Raw genomic sequence first — 12432 nt, forward strand, 5'->3', positions numbered from 1 at the left:
ACGTTTGTGACTGTGACTCTGGGCTCACTTGGCAGAAACACCCCCTGACCCTCCACCCCCTATCGCAAAATGTAATGCCCGTGAAAACGGTAGGTGAACACAGTGTTATATAGAACATAGTCCTGAGAGCACGATTGAAAATGAAAACTAGATATAGTGTATGGTATAAACTATGCACCAAAAAGTGTGATATAAGATGAACCGGGCGTGAAATATAATATGCAATAGATTGTGCGCAATGACAGATTCATTGGAGAGCGCGAGATAGCACAGGCACTAGCGCGTGCTATGCGATATGCGCCTTGGAGTGTAATATGCACAGGGCAGTGTTGTGTAACCTAACTAGTCTCTAAAGTTGTAATATGAAATATGTGCTGGGGAGTGTAACGTTGCATATGCACTGTGACAAAGATATGGATCCCAGATTGTAATATGTATGGCATAGCACTGTGCGTTATAACATAGGCATCGAGGAAGGCACGTTAGATGGGGCAATATAACCCGTGCGAAGATAAGTGTGGCATGACATATTCCGTGGTGGTGTTACAGTGCACATGGGCTAGAGAGTGTCATAGCATATGCACTAGCTAGTGGAATACAACACAGAGGTGTGTGGCTTGGTGTGCATGTGTATTAAATGTGCCCGTCAATAGCTACCCATGTTTGTATAAATAAACGACAAGGGTGTCTACCGGGATTAGGCACGGTAGGGCATCAGACATGTCAGAGCTTCACTAGTGGTGTAAATACATTCCACGTGGATCCATTGTATGCATAGTCGCCTTTTAATGAATATCACGCAAATCGTCATGGTGATAGGTACGTACGGTTTGTCCAGCATGTCCTAGGTGTGTCTATAAATATATATTTTTTAAAAATAATAAAAAACAGTGGCCGGCCCTGGGGATTGGGGTCAAAAAAATATAATTAGGAGACAGGCCCTGGGGGATGGGGTCATCAGGGCCAATAAATTAGAATAAGAAGGGGAACCACACAGCCCCCCTTCTTAAAAAATTAAAATAAATAAAAGACTGGCATTGTGCCGGAGGCCACGCCCCCTCCTTGCAGCACTCTGCAAATGCGCCCCCTGGCGAGTTATAAGTTGGGGAATTAATTCCTCTTCAATACTGAGGGTCCCTGAGGGCCAACTAGCCCAACAGGCATCTCCAGTATGCGCCAGGGAGCTGCGCTGCAGACAGGTGTTCTGAGGCCAAGCCCCTTTTTACACCTCTCTGCAACGCAGCTCTGTGGCGCTTACTGGAGGTACCTAGTGGTCTAGTTTGACCCTAGGGACCCTTAGGATTCAAGGGGACTTAATCTCTCAACTTAGAACAGCCACAGGGCGCGTTTACACAGTGGTGAAGGGAGGGGACGGGGCCTGAGGTGACGTGTGCAAACACGCACTATGGCACGTTTTAAATTGGGGATATAATTTTCCTTCAATACTGAGGGCCCCTGGGGGCTAACTAGCCCACCAAGTGCTTCCAGTAAGCGCCACTGAGCTGCATTGCAGAGAGGTGGTCCAGGCCGTGCCACTTTTTACACCTCTCTGCAACGCAGCTCTGTGGCACTTACTGGAGGTACCTAGTGGGCTAGTTGGACCCTTGGGACCCTCAGGATTCAAATGAACTTAATCTCCCAACTAAAAATGGACACAGGGCGTGTTTACACAGTGATGAAGGGAGGGGACGGGGCCTGAGTTAACGTGTGCAAAAACGCCCTGTGGCCTGTTTTAAGAGGTAGTTTTAATCCCCCTGCCCTATTATATACTAGGGGCTTACAGAGGAGGTCATGCTAATCACAGGGGGACCCCAACGCATAATGTTCCCTAGTGTATGTAGGTGTTTTCACTGTATTCTAAGTGTCTTTTAACATAGGCTCTAGGACTGGTTAGTCAGACTCAGTTACCACCAGTATTCGTCTGAAAAAGTTGAGGGTACAGGATGATTTTGCAACAAGGCTTCTTTCTGCTCTTCTTTTTGTTCTTTCTGCACGTTATCCTTCTTCCTGCACTTTTCTTCGTCTTTGAGGACTTCTGTTGCTTCTTTCTGCACTTCTTTTTTTTCTTTCTGTGCATTTTTTCTTCTTTCTTCACATGTCCTATCTCTGTAGGCATAGTTAGAAATTAGCATTTAAAAAACCTTTGAAATTCACAGAAAAAAACAGGTTTCAGGCACGTTATAGTTAGGAATTAGCATTTAAAAAACCTCAGAAATTCACTGAAAAAACCATAGGTTTCAAGGGTGTTATAGTTAGCTGGACTTTTCACTTGTACAAAACCATTGAAATTCCCCCGTTATAGTTAGTTCAGCTAACTATAACTTGCGCGCCCGCAATGCACTGCTGATGACGTCACATATTACATCACTCATGACATGGTCAGTGACATCACCCATGACATCACTGATGACATCTCAAATGACATCACTGATGACATCATCCTTGTGATAGAGTGGCAGACCTCCTCTCACCCTAATATAACCTTTGATACACACATTCAAAAATAGAGACTAAACTTTTCAAAACAATGGACATACCAATACCAGTTACAACAAACTCTTCAGTAATTCTAAGATCCACATACACATCCACTCATTCACCAACAGTCCTATACAGTCACTCATACATGTACTCACTCATCATATGTACTCATACACCTATACATCCTGTTACACAATGCCACTCATCCATAGAGTTACTCACACACATAGTCACTCATGCTAATAAAGAATCAAACATACATTTACTTGCATACACAGTTATACACATACCACCACACTTACTTCTACGGAAACTTACACATACTTAGTCTTTTAAACAATCACTTATAGAAACACATACTTATTCATACAGGAACTCTTTCAATCTCTCACTCTCACATATACTCACTTATATACACCAATAGTCACATATACTAGTTTAAAACATATGTAGTTACTCATAAAGACACTATTGAGACAGTCATTCACTCACTAACACACCAATACACACACTCATCCACCCATACAGTCCTGCACATATGCTGTCTTCAACACATACAAAGAGTGAGTCACTCATTCATGCACCTATGCACTACGTAATACCCCCCACCGAACCATGCAGACACTCAGACTGATACTCAAAAAAACAACTAATAACCTATATAGACACCCATGTAGCTACTCACCAACCCATGCAGCCACTTATACACAAAGTGAGAGACTGATACAGATATTTACATATTTAAACATTACTCACTTAGCCATGTATTCACTATGATACACTTAATCAGTCAGTTACACAATCAATTTTTCAAAAACAAATCATCCATTTAGACACTTATATACCCATTTATTCTTCCATCGACCTTGAGATATACATATATCAAACATATTTAATTTTCAGAAAAACACACATTCACTGGATGATGTCCATCAGTGATGTCATTTGAGATGTCATCAGTGATGTCATGAGTGATGTCACTGACCATGTCATGAGTGATGTAATATGTGACGTCATCAGCAGTGCATTGCGGGCGCGCGAGTTATAGTTAGCTGAACTAACTATAACGGGGGAATTTCAATGGTTTTGTACAAGTGAAAAGTCCAGCTAACTATGACACCCCTGAAACCTATGGTTTTTTCAGTGAATATATATATATATATATATATATATATATATATATATATATATATATATATATATATATATTACCTACTGGCGGTCGCCAGTAGGTAGTTATAGTTAGGACCACGTTTCCATAGGAAATCCGCAACATTCTATTTTAAATAACTTTGGCGCCGGTCGACGAATCCTCGCGAATTTTTCAAAATAGGTGGGGCGCTACGCTCCGCTCCTACCCTGAAAGTCTCGGGGGGATTCGTCAAGCGGGGGCTGAGATAAAAGGGGGGTCCCAAAACGCGTTTTTCCCATGCATTTTTCCATAGGACCTTTAGACAGGGCTACAGCCCGAACGGCTGAACAGAATTACTAGAAATTTGGCAGAGAGGTAGTCCTCAGGTCAAGGAAGTGCCTTTTGTAGGTTTGGTGTAAATCTGTTCAGTAGATTCTGAGAAAATAGCCTTCAAATCAATATATATATCTGAGCCAGCTTACGGTGCGCTTACGGTACGCTTACCGTACGCGTACGGTGGCGTGCGCGAGCGCGATTCTGATTGGCTCTTAGATCTTAGTAAACATTTGAATCGGCCGAAACCAGGAAGCGGCGGCCGCCATTTTCTCTCTCGCACTGAGAGTGATGTTTAAAATATAAAGCACAAAAACATGTAAAGGGGCTGTTTAGACAGCTCCCACACACATAGCAATGTTGAGGGAGTCCCCAAAGATCCCCCAAGGCCAAAAACGGAATTTTTATTTTTTCGCTAATTTCGCCGATTACGCTTACCGTACGCGTACGGTAAAAAATTATAAAAAAAAAAAAAATTATCCACACTCTCCCCACCCCGTGTGCAATTGGTGCCCGAAGGCCACCAATTGTGCATGACTTATTAACTATAAGTTAAACTAAAATATTAAAAAAAATAATAATAAAAAAAAAAAATATCCACACTCCACCCCGTGTGCAAATGGTGCCCGAAGGGCACCATTTGTGCATGGCTTATAACATATACGAAAAATTAAAATATTACCTTTCAAAACGAAGTGCATCATATGTCCTCCATGTGCGCACGGTGCGCGAAGCGCATCGTGCGTACATGGCCCATCTAGCGTAACGTGGGCACGCGGTGCGCGTAGCGCACTGCGTGCCCACCGTGCGTGCACGGCACTAACTGCGTAAAGTGGGCGCGCGGTGCGCGAAGCGCACCGCGTGCTCACTGTGCGCGCACGGTGCGCGAAGCGCACCGTGCGCGCACGGAACGAACTGCGTTAAGTGGGCGCGCACGCCACGAATGGCGTAAAGTAACTTAGCATTTAAAAAACTGTACAAATTCACTGAAAAAACCATAGGTTTCACACATGTTATAGTTAGGAATTAGCATTTAAAAAACCTTGCAAATTCACTGAAAAAACCATAGGTTTCACACATGTTATAGTTAGCGGAAATTTTACTGATAAAAAACCAATGAAATTCCCCCGTTATAGTTAGTGCAGGCAACTATAACTCACACGACCGCAATCTTCTGCTGATGACATATGTGTCTTTATGAAAAAAAAATATTTGTAATATATGTATAGCTAAAAATTTATGGAAGAAGACATGGGCAAATAAGTGTCTAAATACAGTATTAGCATCAGCAGAGGATTGCGGTCGCGTGAGTTATAGTTGCCTGCACTAACTATAACGGGGGAATTTCATTGGTTTTTTATCAGTAAAATTTCCGCTAACTATAACATGTGTGAAACCTATGGTTTTTTCAGTGAATATATATATATGTATAATTATAATATAGGGATGTTCATCTGCTGTTGCTCCTAGAACCTAACACTTTTTAGTCACAATCATCAACCAATTCTAATAGTACAGGTCTGAGTTGGTGATAGTTGCCAGTATGCAAATGATGGAATCCAAGATACTGTCACACTGTTTAACATCCAGCTGATATCCCACGCCTGTACCTTATTCTGCATCCTAGTCAGTTACCAATGTATCAGCCACTAACCCACACAGATTGCACTTCTGTATATATCCAAGCCACTAACCTGGACCTAATGCATTCTCCTCCCATTCAGATGCTTTCCCAGGCCAATTACATTATCATATATATGATGCCGGTCGTTTACATAATTCCTAAAATTTACAAGGACCCCACGAAGCCACCAGGAAGACCTATTATTTCAGTCATTGGTAGACTATATGAAAACATATTGAAATACATTGGCTATTTCTTACAGCCCTATGTCCACAATCTCCCATTATTCGTCAAAGATGCTGGTGACTTCCTGAGAGTAATTTATGCCTTGCCATGGAGGAGGACTTTATTATGATGTCACTCAATGTGTCATCTCTATATATAAGTATCGATCACAATGATGGAATAGGAGTGGTTGAACATTACCTGAATAACAGACCACTGACACTACATTACCACACTTAAATGTTGATAAAGATGATTAAGCTATGTCTAAGTAACAACAATTTTCTATTTGATTAGTGTATACATCAAGAAATACGAGGGACCACGGTGGGCACCTGCTTCTCCCCCACATGGGCTGGTGGGCTCTTACACATGATCTGGTGGGAGGAGCAGGGGCTCAAAGTGGATCATGCCACAGAATAGGAGGAACATGTGGTAGTCTGGTTATATTACATTGAAGACCTATTTATTATTTGGAGAGGATCAGAACAAAGCGCCAATGATTTTATATAGCACAATAATGTCAACAGTGTTAATCTTCATTTCACAGGAGAAATCAGCAAACATGAGATACAATTTTTAGATCTGAAGGTATTTGTCGCTGACCGCAAATTCAAAACCAAGCTACACAGAAAAAGTGCAGGCGGTAATTCCTTTTTGCATGCACCCAATACCTTTGGTAGCTAACATCCCTTGTGGCGGATAAATGAGCGCCAAAAGAAATTGCAGCTTACCCCAACATATTAAATCTAGTCAGAGGGACATGATACAGAGATTCACAAAAAGAGGCTATGGCATGCAAATAACAACCACTGCACTGGAAAAGATCAGTAAGGTATTCAGAGAACTTATTCTATTTGGCCAAAACAAAAAAGGTTGAGACAGACAACTCAATAAGGCTAATAACTATATACAGCAACCAACATAAACAACTAGCGAAGGCAGTCCAAAAGAATTGGCATATAATTAGCTCAGACTCCATCATAGGCATTATGGTCCCAGTTAAACTCCAAATAACGTACCGCAGAGCCAGTTCCATGAGGGGCAGTCTCGTTAGATACAGTCCAGAAACAGGAATACCAACTAATTGGCTTACATGTGCAAATGGCTGTTACAAGTGTCCTAGCTGTAAAGCGTGTACAATAGGTATCAACATCTGGGAATATTTCCCCCCCTTTCTCAGGAACCTATTTCCATCACAACCAATTATAATTGCAAAAGTGAGTTTGCTGTATATACATACATATATATATATATATATATATATATATATATATATATGAATCTATCTCGTCATCCCGCTGTCTTTGTCCCCGCAGGGAATCACAACGCGGTCGTTACAACGACCACGTTGTGATTCCGCATACTATTACTCCGTAAGTAGGAACAACGACTTGCGGAGGGGGGCGCTGGATGTTGGAATAGTATAATTTACTATTCCAACTCCAGACTGTGCGGACACTAAGGAAGGTGTTGGATTTTAATTCCAACACCTTCCCCCCCTCTGCAAGTTGTTGTTCCGACTTGCGGAGTAATGGTATGCGGAATCACAACGCGGTCGCTGCAACGACCGTGTTGTGATTGCCTGCGGGGATGCTAATACTGTATTTAGACACTTATTTGCCCATGTCTTCTTCCATTAAATTTTAGCTATACATATATTACAAATATTTTTTTTTCATAAAGACACATATGTCATCAGCAGAGGATTGCGGTCGCGTGAGTTATAGTTGCCTACAGTAACTATAACGGGGGAATTTCATTGGTTTTTTATCAGTAAAATTTCCAGCTAACTATAACATGTGTGAAACCTATGGTTTTTTCATTGAATTAGCAAGGTTTTTTAAATGCTAATTCCTAACTATAACGTGTGTGAAACCTATGGTTTTTTCAGTGAATTTGTACGGTTTTTTAAATGCTAAGTTACTTTACGCCATTCGTGGCGTGCACGCCCACTTAACGCAGTTCGTTCCGTGCGCGCACAGTGAGCACGCGGTGCGCTTCGCGCACCGCGCGCCCACTTTACGCAGTTAGTGCCGTACACGCAAGGTGGGCACGCAGTGCGCTACGCGCACCGCGTGCCCACGTTACGCACCGTGCGCACATGGAGGACATATTATGCGCTTCCTTGTGATAGGTAATCTGTTAAATTTAATTTGTAAGTGATGACAATAATATGCCATGCACAGAGAGTGTTTTTTTTTTTTTATTAAAATTTTTAGCGTAAGCGCACCGTACGCGTACGGTAAGCGTAATCGGCGAAATTTTCAAAAAATAAAAATTTACCGTTTTTGGCCTTGGGGGATCTTTGAGGACTCAACTAACATGGCTATGTGCATGGGCGCTGTCTAAACAGCCCCTTTATATGTTTTTTGCCTTTGTTTACAGCCCCCCCTCAGAGTGCGAGAGAGAAAATGGCGGCCGCCGCTTCCTGGTTTCGACCGATTCGAATGTTTACTTAGATGTAACAGCCAATCAGAATCGCGCTCGCGCACGCCACCGTACGCGTACGGTAAGCTTACGGTAAGCGTACCGTAAGCTGGCTCAGATATATATATTGATTTAAAGGCTATTTTCTCAGAATCTACTGAACAGATTTACACCAAACCTACAAAAGGCACTTCCTTGACCTGAGGACTACCTCTCTGCCAAATTTCTAGTAATTCTGTTCAGCCGTTCGGGCTGTAGCCCTGTCTAAAGGTCCTATGGAAAAATGCATGGGAAAAACGCGTTTTGGGACCCCCTTTTATCTCAGCCCCCGCTTGACGAATCCCCCCGAGACTTTCAAGGTAGGAGCGGAGCGTAGCGCCCTACCTATTTTGAGAAATTCGCGAGGATTCGTCGACCGGCGCCAAAGTTATTCAAAATAGAATGTTGCGGATTTCCTATGGAAACAGGGTCCTAATAGATCGAGAAATTCTATTTTTTCTTTACTCATACTACTAGTAAGAAAAATATTGAGATGGTTGCTATTGAGTTTTTCAATGAATTTTCTAGCTTCTTCCTCAGTGTCAGTGTCAGTGTCAGTGTCATCTGTGTCTTACAAATAACATTTTATGTTTGATGGCACTATTTACAAGCAAGTCCTCGGTACAGCTATGGGGACTTGCTTTGCTCCAAATTTCGCGAATCTTTTTCTAGGCAAATGGGAAGAAGATTTACGAAATGACATCTCCCTAATTTCATCATTTAGCAAAGTCAAACTTTGGCTGCGCTACATTGATGACCTTTTCCTCATTGGGTCTCACACTGAGGAAGAAGCTAGAAAATTCATTGAAAAACTCAATAGCAACCATCTCAATATTTTTCTTACTAGTAGTATGAGTAAAGAAAAAATAGAATTTCTCGATCTATTAATAACACCTCAAGGCAGAGATTTACATACAAGCCTCTTTAGAAAAACAACAGCAGGTAACACCCTTCTCCACGCTCTCAGCAGTCACCCGGATACACTCAAGTGGAGTATCCCATATGGGGAGCTGTTGAGAGCGAGGAGAAACTGCAGCACTACAGCAGCATTCGACCTTGAAAAAGATGTCATGATCAAAAGATTTAAAGAGAGAGGTTACCCTACATGGGTTTTGCAAAAAGCTTTAAATAGAGTAAATCAAGTTGATCGAAAACAAACGTTAAGTGAAAAAATAGAAACTACTATCACCAATAAACAAGAGGAAAGTAGAATCATCCTCACATTCAATGGTAACTCATCTCAGATACAAAAAATACTGACTGACAAATGGGACATACTTACCAGTGATCCCATTATCGGGAAAACCTTTTCCCAGAGACCCAGAATCACATACAAAAAAGGCAGGAGTTTGAGAGATATACTTACTCAAAATGACATAACTCCTAAACAGTCCAACAGCGAAACATAATCTAAAAGGTTTTTATCCTTGCGGACACTGCAAGGCGTGTCGCAATAGTAATATGACTAAGCATTTCAAGATTCCTGGACAAACCTTACCTAAAAATATTTCTCAGTTTCTAACTTGCAGCACTCCGTTTTGTGTGTATGTCTTGACCTGTCCATGCAACATGTGGTATGTGGGCAGCACCACATTTATGGCTAAAAAAAGAGTATTAGAGCACATGCGGGCTATAAACAAAAAAGACACCCACTATCCCATTGCCAGACATTTTGAATCTTTTCATCTTTCAAACAGCTCTCTTTTGGGTTATTTTGTGATTGAGCAAGTACACTCGGGACCCAGAGGGGGTAACCGGGTATTACAGCTTCGCAAACGCGAATCTAAATGGATAATTGAACTAGAAACAAAATATCCCAGGGGCCACAATCTTGACGAAGAATTAAGTATACATTTACGTAATGAATGATTGACTATTCCATGTCCGTATTCTGTAACAGGTTACAATATGATAAGTCTTTTTAACCATATGAAAGCACTGTGCTGTGAATAGTGAGTTTCATATCCTTTTAATCATCACTTGATTTTTTCATTCTTTTTCTTTATTCACAGGAGGAAAGGAAGGGTCGTACCGTTTGCGGACTGTCTTATCCGTTCCGGCCTCCCTACCCTTTTCTTCCTTGGCCTGTGGGTCCACTTCAGCTAAGTCTGTGTTTTTCTTACTCTTTCAATTTTCTTTTTCACTTTGGACACTATTGAGTAAACTAGGTCTTGTTTGGGTAATAACGGACTGAATATCGACACCACTATGGTGCTGTATTTGGATACAATATGGTTTTTTGACCAACAAATGCATGTATAATTGATACATTCTATGTACTATACGTTTGACACGTAAACTTCTAGGTTATGTATGAAAAACAACCAAACATAAAAAAACTATACAGTATTATATTTCTACTATACATATGAATGTGTTCATCGTATAACCATGGTTTTAGCCACTATATAGGCTGATATGGACTATTTATCTTTAACGATTTTGTATGCTGTTCATTATTATTGCACTGCTATTATGGTTTTGTGCAACAGCACTATGTATTGATTGGACACCATTATGGTATGACTATCTTGTTGGTCTCACACATGTTAGAATTATTCTGACTACTCTGTGCATATTAATGCTGAATAACTATGTGGTTGATCACTTGTATCTTTTTGTTTGCATACAGCGACATATGAACCAGGAATTATAATTTTATGCTACTAGTATAGCTTATACACATAGGTTTCTTAGCCATTAAGCAATGGCCGCCGCTGTTGCATTACCAAACGTAGTCCGTTTTTACTTTCTTTTCCCATGTAAGACCTGGTTGCACTTTCATGCACTGTGTGAACAAGACAGCTAGTCTGTCGAAACGCGTAACGGTTGCTAAATAAATCTAATTTGGGTTGAAATTCGAGAGTGCGTCTTCCTTGAGGATTTTTCAAGTGTGGATTTATAATTCCGGGAGGCCTGCCCGGCGTGATGCACCACCTGTCTACGGGACAACAAACTCCAGCAAAAAGGTCGTTCTGGTGTATATATATATCCAATCCTGAGCAAACAGTAACAAATGCCAGGCACTGACTCAGTTGAAGTATGACACTGTAGTTTTAATGCTGTCACAACAAAATACCTTGACGCGTTTCGGCGGCAAGCCGCCTTGTTCATAATAAAGGGCGCCATTCAAAATGAGCCTTAGATGCATAGTCACCACACTCGTGGTTGTCACAGCAACCGATGTCATGAACATAAAAGTTGAAAGTTTTATACAATGTTTAACAGTCAGTGTGAAAAAAATAACATAACATATACTGATATAATCTCAGTGCATGTAATCAAGATAAACATATAATGGTGTGAAAGTCGTGAAATAAAACGAAGAATACCAAGGTAAAGAATAGAAAGAATAAAGTAAGAACAGACTTAATAGCAGTCTGTTCTTGTTCTGGGCGGGTTCACGAGTCAATACAGCTAGTGCTGAAGCCGGCAGATTTGTAAAAAAACAGAAGAGGAAAAGAGGCTAGTAAATGCTCCAATAGTGGTAGTGGAAACATAGTGTTTGGCCTGCATATCTAACTGCAACTTTGTACTAAAATGATACTCATAGTCCATGTGGGGTGTGTCCCCTGGGAGCTATGTAATTCATAGCTCCTGAAGTGCTCACATAATAACTGTAAAATATATAGTAAACACCCCTCGACGGTGAAGGTGGCCGGGCGTTACCAGACTAATGGATTTACCGATATTTATGCAATTGCATGGGCCACACTGGTAAAGCTGAAGGTGTTAACAATGTACACACACAGATACATGTGGTACATAGTGAGGGGAAACACGGAGATTCTGCATTTGCAACGTGAGGCAGTACTGGCTCTAGGGTCCAGCCCAAGTGGGCTAGTGTGCTACCACATACATCTACCACTATGAAAAGCATATGGGTTCAGAAAAGTATAAGGCCAGCCTCAGATAAATTACCTATGGTATTCAAAAATCTAACGTGTGGCTAAACTTAAAAATTTGTGCATAAATTATTCTGCCCAGAGTGGTCTTCGGATAAAGGAAGAGAAAGAGAGACAGGAATAGTACATAATAGCAGAATTAGAGATGCACAGACAGCGCTTTGTCAGCATTCATCCCATATGGGATCTTGGAATTAAGCAACAAAATGTATCTTGACTCGAGCCTCCTAAGTGCCAGTTGTCTGTTCCCACCCCTAGGGTTC

The 12432-nt window shown here is 41.2% G+C and overlaps 1 protein-coding gene across 4 annotated transcripts in view; it reads left to right on the top strand.

Moving 5' to 3' along the window:
* LOC146801829 (potassium voltage-gated channel subfamily E member 1-like) overlaps positions 1–12432 on the top strand; it is a 266708-nt gene that overhangs the window by 73263 nt on the left and 181013 nt on the right. For 2 of the 4 annotated variants that reach the window (XM_085621338.1, XM_085621339.1), the window contains exon 2: positions 10277–10370. The exons of 1 other annotated variant lie outside the window; for it this stretch is intronic. The gene's annotated coding sequence lies outside the window, so the exon portion shown is untranslated. The remainder of the gene's footprint in view (positions 1–10276; positions 10371–12432) is intronic. One more of the 4 variants, XM_085621341.1, reaches the window with a different exon arrangement.

The sequence above is a fragment of the Triturus cristatus genome, chromosome 8 (assembly GCF_964204655.1).
Source record: "Triturus cristatus chromosome 8, aTriCri1.1, whole genome shotgun sequence".
Lineage (NCBI taxonomy): Eukaryota > Metazoa > Chordata > Amphibia > Caudata > Salamandridae > Triturus > Triturus cristatus.